Raw genomic sequence first — 8,358 nt, forward strand, 5'->3', positions numbered from 1 at the left:
GTGATGCTTTATAAGAGGACTCCATAGTGTCTGCATGTTATCCACAGGATATCTAGCATCCTTAACAATGGTTTTGGTCTCCAACCACTGCTGCAAAACCGCCTCCTTGTCAAGAACTGCTTCAGATCTGGAACCTTTGTGGCACTGAAATTGAAAATTTGAAATGAATGAGGATAGTATAACTGTCAAGTTTCATAATAAAGCTATTCACATGATTCAGGGATATAAGAATTCATTCAGATTGATTTGATAAACCATGTAACATTATTAAAGATTATTTGATCAAAAAAATGTATTAAGAATGAAAGATAATAATAATATCCATACCTGTTTTTTCTCCATAAAAGGATAACAGTTTCTTCATTTCTTCATTTCCATAATCATTGACATCTTCAAAATTGATTTCAGGCATTGCCAACATAAAAAATGAATCCAGGAGACTCTTCTCTTAAAATCTGTAAAAATTATGTTCCTGAAATTATTTTCAAATCAAGATTTACTGGTATTGAATTAAAATTGATAAAATAAGTACATCAGGGGCGTAGCCAGAAAGAAAATGAAGTGTACGCAAAGTGTGGCAAGGGGTCCGGGACCACCTTGAGGCCCCAATGGATCCAGGACAAAATCCTATTGGGGTGAAGATTCTAAAACATCTGGGTTTTACCAATGAAATCACTTATTTTTTGTAGATAGAGTTTCTTGTCAATTTCCAAACCCAAAATAATTCACAAAATCATTTTCTAAAGTGTTTTATGATGCCAATTCACTGTGTGTACTTGGACTGATTTACATTCGTAATTTTACGATTTTCTTCCGTTGTTTCGGACAAGTGAATATGGTAAATTTTACTGATAACAAAATATATCCTCATTCGTCTACTACACGTTCATGTGTATTATACTGTATATAATGTACATTTAAGTGATATTCGATATGATGTTAATGATTTTAACTTAAAAAAGGATTTTAGATTTGATTGAATGAACATTATCATGCTCAAATGCGGATCCAGCGCCAGCGTTTGAATTTTTTTTTTATAATTACAAACGCCCACAAAAGAGGAAAATGTACGTATATAGACGTTATATGTTCATTATCTAAATGAAAGAGAACCCACTGTCTTATTGGCACAATTTCGTTAGCTTCCGGGAGCTTCGCCTCCTGCACTCCCACCAGTGGAAAGCTTCAAGGCAACCCCAACCTTCTACTGCCCCCCCCCCCCCCCGTTATGAAATTCCTGGATCCGCCACTGATGCTGATTGAATTAAATACCGGGAATATTTATTTTTGAGGCACAAATATTTAAACAGCAAAGATATATATCTCTCTCTCTCTGTCTCTCTCTCTGAAATGATGTCTACGTAGTTGCGTACTTGCGTATAGGCAGCTACACGCCTGTACATGCATTTAAGAAATATTGATATTTCAAGTTTTTATTCTTTTGGAAATTGACAACTTGGATATATATCATATATATTACCTGCTTCGTATGTTATCAATCAATTTGTTGACAAATGAACTCCTCAGTGCCTTAAGGTTTGTATTTGTGTTCTTTAATCTGTGCTCCTTCTTGTAGTAGTAGTGTCCATCCTCTTCGTTCAGAGCCACATCCTTGTAATATCCATCCACATGTGTACTGTGCAGCACTTTTTCACTTGTGTAGGCTTCCAAATCAGCAATACATAGGTTGATAGAAACTTGAAACATAACAAGTAAAATAGATTTACAATTGAATGCATCCAATTTTAATTCCATATTTGCCTGTATATTTTCTAATTTGTGTAAAAAGAAATTAAGTATGACTATTTGGAAGTACACATTAATTATATTAACTTTATTTAGAATTAAATATTTTGGAGCTCCCTATTATTTGATACACACAAAACGAATTATACAAACTTTAGCTTTTGCAACATCAAGTTTTTCACTCTGGAAGGTAAAACACATTTTAGAAAATATCGGAATAATGTCCATCATCATATATGTAATATATATGAACTGTGCAGTAGCGATATACTTCAATAAACCCTTGGCTGTTGGATCCTTCTGTCGTTCTCTGCTATGAAAGTAGGTAAGTAGTGGATCCAGTGTTCTGAAGACTGTAACGCCTCATAAAAGGATATCCATCTCACCGAATGTATGTATACTTCAAATTAGGGTGATCCAATAGACTTTGTACTTTGTGCAGTTGTTTCTCTCTCTTGGGTGACCGTTTGAAATAGTAAAACAGAGTGCACATCCACTCCTGGTAGTTGTTTAGGTGCGTCATTCCACTGAGTGCTTGGGAAGTGCAAAGAGCGAGCCTATGCGCAAGGCAGTGGATGTTGATCAAATGTGGATTTAAAGCCTTAAGCCTGCCAAACACTCCCTTGTCTTTGCCTGTCATAACAGATGCTCAATCGGTACCTAACCCTACTACCTTATCTGTTCCAAAGGGCCTCCGTGGCCGAGTGGTTAGATCATCGCGCTCAAAACTGTCGGAGCGGGTTCGAATCCTGCTCGCGCCGGTAAGTGAGAAAGTTACCCAGTTTACTTTCGGAAGGTCGGTGGTTTCTTCCCAGGTGCATTGTATCTGGGTTCTCCCTTCCACCAACAAAAACTGAGCGCCATCATATAACTGAAAAATTGTTGAGTGTGGCGGAAAACATCAAATTAAATCAAATCAAAATCCTTGATGTTAGCACTTTCACAATTTCTCCAAAAAACCCTTCCCCACTTCCATCTTCATACTCAATATCATTAATGAAGACACTCCTCGCTTCACCTGTTTCTGGATTAAATGTGCGAAAGTCAATAGTCATTCTAGCAGTGTTCGAAATATCTGTACTTTCATCACATAAGACTGCAATAAATGGGGACTTTTCAATGAGTGAATCAATATCCTCATCAACTGTTGCACAAATAGCATCAAGTAATTCATTTGCTGCATAGTAAGATCTATAATTTACTGTGTTTGATCCACCTAAAGAAAAAGGCTGCAGACCAGGAACGTCCAACTCGTTACAAATAGCTAGAAAAAAACTGTCATACTTTGATAGGGGAATGTTTTCACTTGCAAGCCAATAAACAAATTTGAGAGCCTTAATTACTGCATCATATTGTACTTCGTAACTTTTCTTCAATGCAGTTTCCATGTTCTTTTTCAAAAATTGATCTTGAGAACAACTTGTGTGATCATCAGAGGCCTCGTGTCGAATCATGGACGATGTTTTAAATGTTTGACAACCGCTGGTAAACGCATTGCTTTTTTTTTTTCCATGCAAATTTTACAGAACATCTTATTGTCTTTAAAATCTTACCACGCCCAAGAACTTTTCCAACGCTCTTGGAAATGTCTTTCTTTTTTCTCCTTCGGCCTCTCAAGTTTATCGGCATCGGTATCTGTCGACGTGAACGGTCTCTGCTTGTTGTTATTTTTATCGCTATCTGACGTTTCTAAATTTGGCCGTCCGAAGCTTAAACGTGGTTGTTTTGGGTCTATTTTTAACTTTTTCTTAGGGGGCATTTCCCTGAAACGCTACAGTAAGCATGTGCTACTTGACCTTCTTTTTGTCCTCTTCGAATGTTTTAAGACGAAACAAGTTATTGGTTATCTATTTTGATTTTTATTGCTTCAACAATGAGATTCGGTGTATCAGAATACATCGGAATAAAAAACGAAAGTTCACAAAAAATAGTAAGTCGTACTCATTCACTTCTAGAGAAAATAACGTAAGTTACAATCGATAATGAATGCGCACTTCGGCGCATAGATTAAGTAATTCAATGCGCCAATTTTCATTTGAATGGGACTATGGCGCAGGGCACAATGGCCTTCCCAATCTCTATTTTTCCAAAACCCCTTAATATTTGTCGTCGTTTTTATTAATTTCACCTTATAAAAAATGATAGAAAATAGTACACATTACTAAATAGGAGACACATTTCAAGCTCTATAAAACCTGCGAAATCCAGGAGCTTACTGGGGCTTCGCCACCTGGGCCCCCACCAGGACTTCGCCTTGGACCCACTGGGGGCCTCAAGGCGGCCCCACACCATCTGCCTCATAAAGTGACGCCCCGTCACCACAATTCCTGGATCCGCCCCTGACTTTAAAGCGCTGTCAGTATTTCATACATGTAGTACATGTATATTCAATATGGATGTCCAGCAGCTGATGAGGTCCTCATTTGAGATTTAGAAATGTTAAAGCAAATACAGTTCAAAATAAATAAGTACTGAAATAAAGAATATTTTTGTACAAAAATGTATTTGTTTTTCTTATGATTGTTCACGATTATCAATATTTTTCATATTCTTTTTAAGATACATTTCAAACTATTGTAAAAAGTATATGAAATCGAAAATACATTTTAAACTATTGTAGACGCCGCGTTGGCCTAGAGATAGAGCATTTGCACCTCGCATGCGGAAGGTCGGGGTTCGAATACCGGCAACGACAGACCTAAGTCGTTAAAACCGGTAGTAAAAGTTCCATCGCCAAACGCTCGGCATTAGGTGTGAATGTCACGGGTCCTCGGATATGACCTTATTTTTTAAACAGATGTCCCGTGTCACAGTAGGGTGGCACGTTAAAAAACCGTCACTGCTCAATGACCGTAAGCGCCGAGCATAGGCCTAAATTTGAAGCCCTTCACCGGCCTTGGTGACGTCTTCATATGAGTGAAAAATTCTCGAGACGTTAAACAAGATGCAATCAATTAACTATATTGTAAATGACTACATACACTGTACAATGCACTGAAATTATCATCTTAATATATATACTTCCCATAACAAAATATATACATATGTACATGTACGAAGAGGAACATCTGCAAATTTCCGGTTTCATCATTTTCCAGCGATATTGAATGTGTCGGTGAATTTACATGCCCTGCAAAGGGTTTAGGGGGTGTACACCAGAAAGTGTACATCTTTGCTCTTGATTACGGAATGATGTACACTTTGTGGTCGGTATCTAGACAAATCAAACGTGTCTAAGCATTTTAAAAGTGGAACTACACGTGCGTTGGAAATAGACAAATGTTTGTTCTATTAACTCGGGGGGGGGGTGTGTATTGTGTACCCCTATTTCTATATGTAGACTGACATAACTCTTCATTTTATTTTAAGGTCGGGGGGCGGTCGTGGAGTTACTATGATTCTTTTTAACTTAACGTAAGTTAAGATGTTCAATAAAACGGATAATTATCGTAAATTAAGGTTATGATGAAATAAACTTGCGAAGTTTAGTAAAACTCAGCCATGATCCCACCTCTGGAGTGTCCAGGGGTCGGGGTTTGCCCAACTATCTATTTTGAATTGCTTATATGAGTTATGAGATTCATCATTGTTCGTTATCTTCACCTTTCATATGTACACCTTATCATGGATGCGGGGAATATTCGACATGATATGGTAATTAGACCTCTATCGTTTAGAGAAAAAACTCTGTCAATGTCTTACCTCTTGCGGAGTCATGAAGAACTGGAAATAAAGTCCATTCAAACAATAGGGGGCTAGTTATATGTATCATATGTTATGGAATATTACTCCGCAAATTGCAAGCGATGCAGCTGGTAAAAAAGGAAAATCAAGATGGCGGCATGATATACCTTGTTAATGGTTTGTGTATAGAAAGACATTTTATTATAGATATTCGAAACGGCGAGTGCTTGTGGTACATTTAAAAAGAACACTGTGAATCTGTGATTGTCCTCGGGAAGATTTAAACACCCCTGGAAATCGAGATCGTTAACTCGGACGCGATTGGTAATACGGATGCAGTTATACAGAATTGGTTTCATGTTGTATATTTTGTTATAGCTTACTACCAACCGTACGCGTAATTAAAAGGAATTAGAACATGACATTGGAATACCCCAGTGTCAATTATACTTCCGCGTCCTGTTTCAGGCCAGTGTTATCATAATGTAGAAATGCGAGATTGTATGACACTGAGTTGTACACAATATCATTGTTTTAGATAAAAATAACAACTAAAAATATATACTTGTAATAACAAAGATATTATGATGCAAGTGGCAAAGAACGACCGCAAATAATTTGTTACATTTCAATGACTGCGTGAAATTTCAATTTTGCATGTGCACAAGTATCAATGATGCAGACCATGTTTTGCCATGTTAAAATTTGACACCCTATTGTCGCCTCCCTCTACCCTCTAGGCCATGATTTGAATAGATTGGAATCTGCATTACCTGATGGTGCTTGTATATTAATCTGACTAGGCATGGCTGTGTTGGTTTTCAGAATACGATTTCCCCATACATGACCTTGTATAACCTTGATCCTCTATTAAGGTTCTATCCTACATCCCGAGTCGAATTATGGGTGCTTGCATTTTGAAATGATCAACCATGATAACTTCAAAAATGATATTTGGCATGATAGCAAACCATTTCTTCGTTTGGTGCCGTACTTTTCCTGTAGTGTCACATAGAAGAGACAATCTTTATTTAGCTCTTCTGATAAATGATCCGATGTACAATGATATATGATATATATACACTACTGTACATGTGAAATCAGTAGTAGCACCTGCTGGCACGTGTCATCGTTTTTCAGGGAGGGTAGACCCTGATACATTTGCAGTAGTTGACTTGTCTGTATTTCTTGACAAGTAAATGAAAATTTTCCAATCTATAATAAAAAAAATATATGTATCAAAGGGGGAGATAATTATTTATAATCAAATTCAAAATGAACAAAACAAACGTCCAAACGTACCGAGAAATGTCTAATTTATTTGCAAAGAAATTCTCCCTATCAAAATGACACCTTGGCGAAACCCACTGAGAAATTTCTAAAGATGCACTGACCTGAGGGATGACTCGTAATGGTTTATAGTCTAACAACAGACCAAACTTTATATGTATAAGGAACCATACCATGGTAATGCTCAGAAACCTTAATCATGATGTCGAGTGGAAATAATCTTATTTTAGATTCTTCTAATTAATGATGGCATTTGTCCGAAATTTCTAAGATGTACGAGACAAATATATATGTCTTTAGTTTACTGCGATGATTGACAACAAAAAAAAGTATATATTGGCTGAGACGTAAATAAAGAGAATGCCGTCATGACGTCATACTCACCGGGATGCATAGAATACATTTACTATAACACTCCACGCGACGAGTTGCCGAGGGCATAAAATTTCATAAAACTTTGTAGTTGATAAGGACACATTCTGTAGATGAACAAATTTACTGGAAATTCTGATTCTACATTTTATTCCTTGGAATTTTGCTTCTTTTGATCTTAGGAGTTTGCCCACTATCAGACATGATGTTGTTAGCACAACTCCTCTTAAACCGAACAATAGAATTTCATGACATTTTGTAGTTAATAAAGGCGCACGGTGGAGATGTGCATATATGCAGGAAATTCTTATAAATTTCTGGGAGTCTTCTCTGTTATAGGGACATACTGTGTAGATGTGCATATTCAAAGAAAATTTGTACTTGATTTTATTTTTTGGAAGAATAGCTCCGTTTTGAACATAGAAATATCTGGTTGCTGTATTGACTATAACTATCTATATCTATAGATTAACACATTTTGCCAGTACACTTTGAAAAGCTTGCTTCAGAGTTACTGCTTGTACTTTTAATATTGTTTCATACATAAGGTGAATTACGTAAGCTATAATTATGCAAGAGCTTGTTCTGCGTATAGTCAGTTTTTAAATCGAGGTAAGCTACTGACAAACAAGTTGATGGTACAGGGATTTCAACAGTCTCGATTGAAGTCAGCATTTCGCAAATTCTATGGTCGTTATAACGATCTACTTCGTCAATACAATCTCGCATTGGGTCAAATGCTGTCTGACGTGTTTCATACCGATTGTTAAGCCGTTCTTGGCACACTGATTTTGACTGCGGATAACTCCGTTTACCTGATCAGGATATAGGGTTCACGGCGGGTGCGACCGGTCAACATGGGATGCTTACTCCTCCTAGGCACCTGATCCCACCTCTGGTGTGTCCGTGTTTGCCCAACTATCTATTTTGTATTGCTTGTAGGAGTTATGAGATTGATCACTGTTCGTTATCTTCACCTTGCATTACTTGATTAGTAAATACCATACGGCTAATTAAACCCACTTTCGTTTTCGATAAACTACCCTGAAATGACAAAATTTAGAATACAGTGGCGGAGACGCTTTGGCCGATCTAAGCCAGTTTTCTATTTATTTTTTAATGACAACTTAAGATAATATGATGTTATATGAAGTATTAAAATACGTTGTTCATCGATGTTTGATTTTGATCGTACAGAAGAAATTAGTTTTGATAATTGATCAATAAATAAAATATGCCCTGTCCGTTTCCTCAATCCGTGATTTT

The 8,358-nt window shown here is 36.9% G+C and overlaps 1 protein-coding gene across 1 annotated transcript in view; it reads left to right on the plus strand.

The window, feature by feature from the left end:
- Positions 1 to 8,358, plus strand: part of LOC125673012 (uncharacterized) — a 1,263,960-nt gene that overhangs the window by 403,797 nt on the left and 851,805 nt on the right. The window lies entirely within an intron of this gene.

This window comes from Ostrea edulis, chromosome 3 (assembly GCF_947568905.1).
Source record: "Ostrea edulis chromosome 3, xbOstEdul1.1, whole genome shotgun sequence".
NCBI lineage: Eukaryota > Metazoa > Mollusca > Bivalvia > Ostreida > Ostreidae > Ostrea > Ostrea edulis.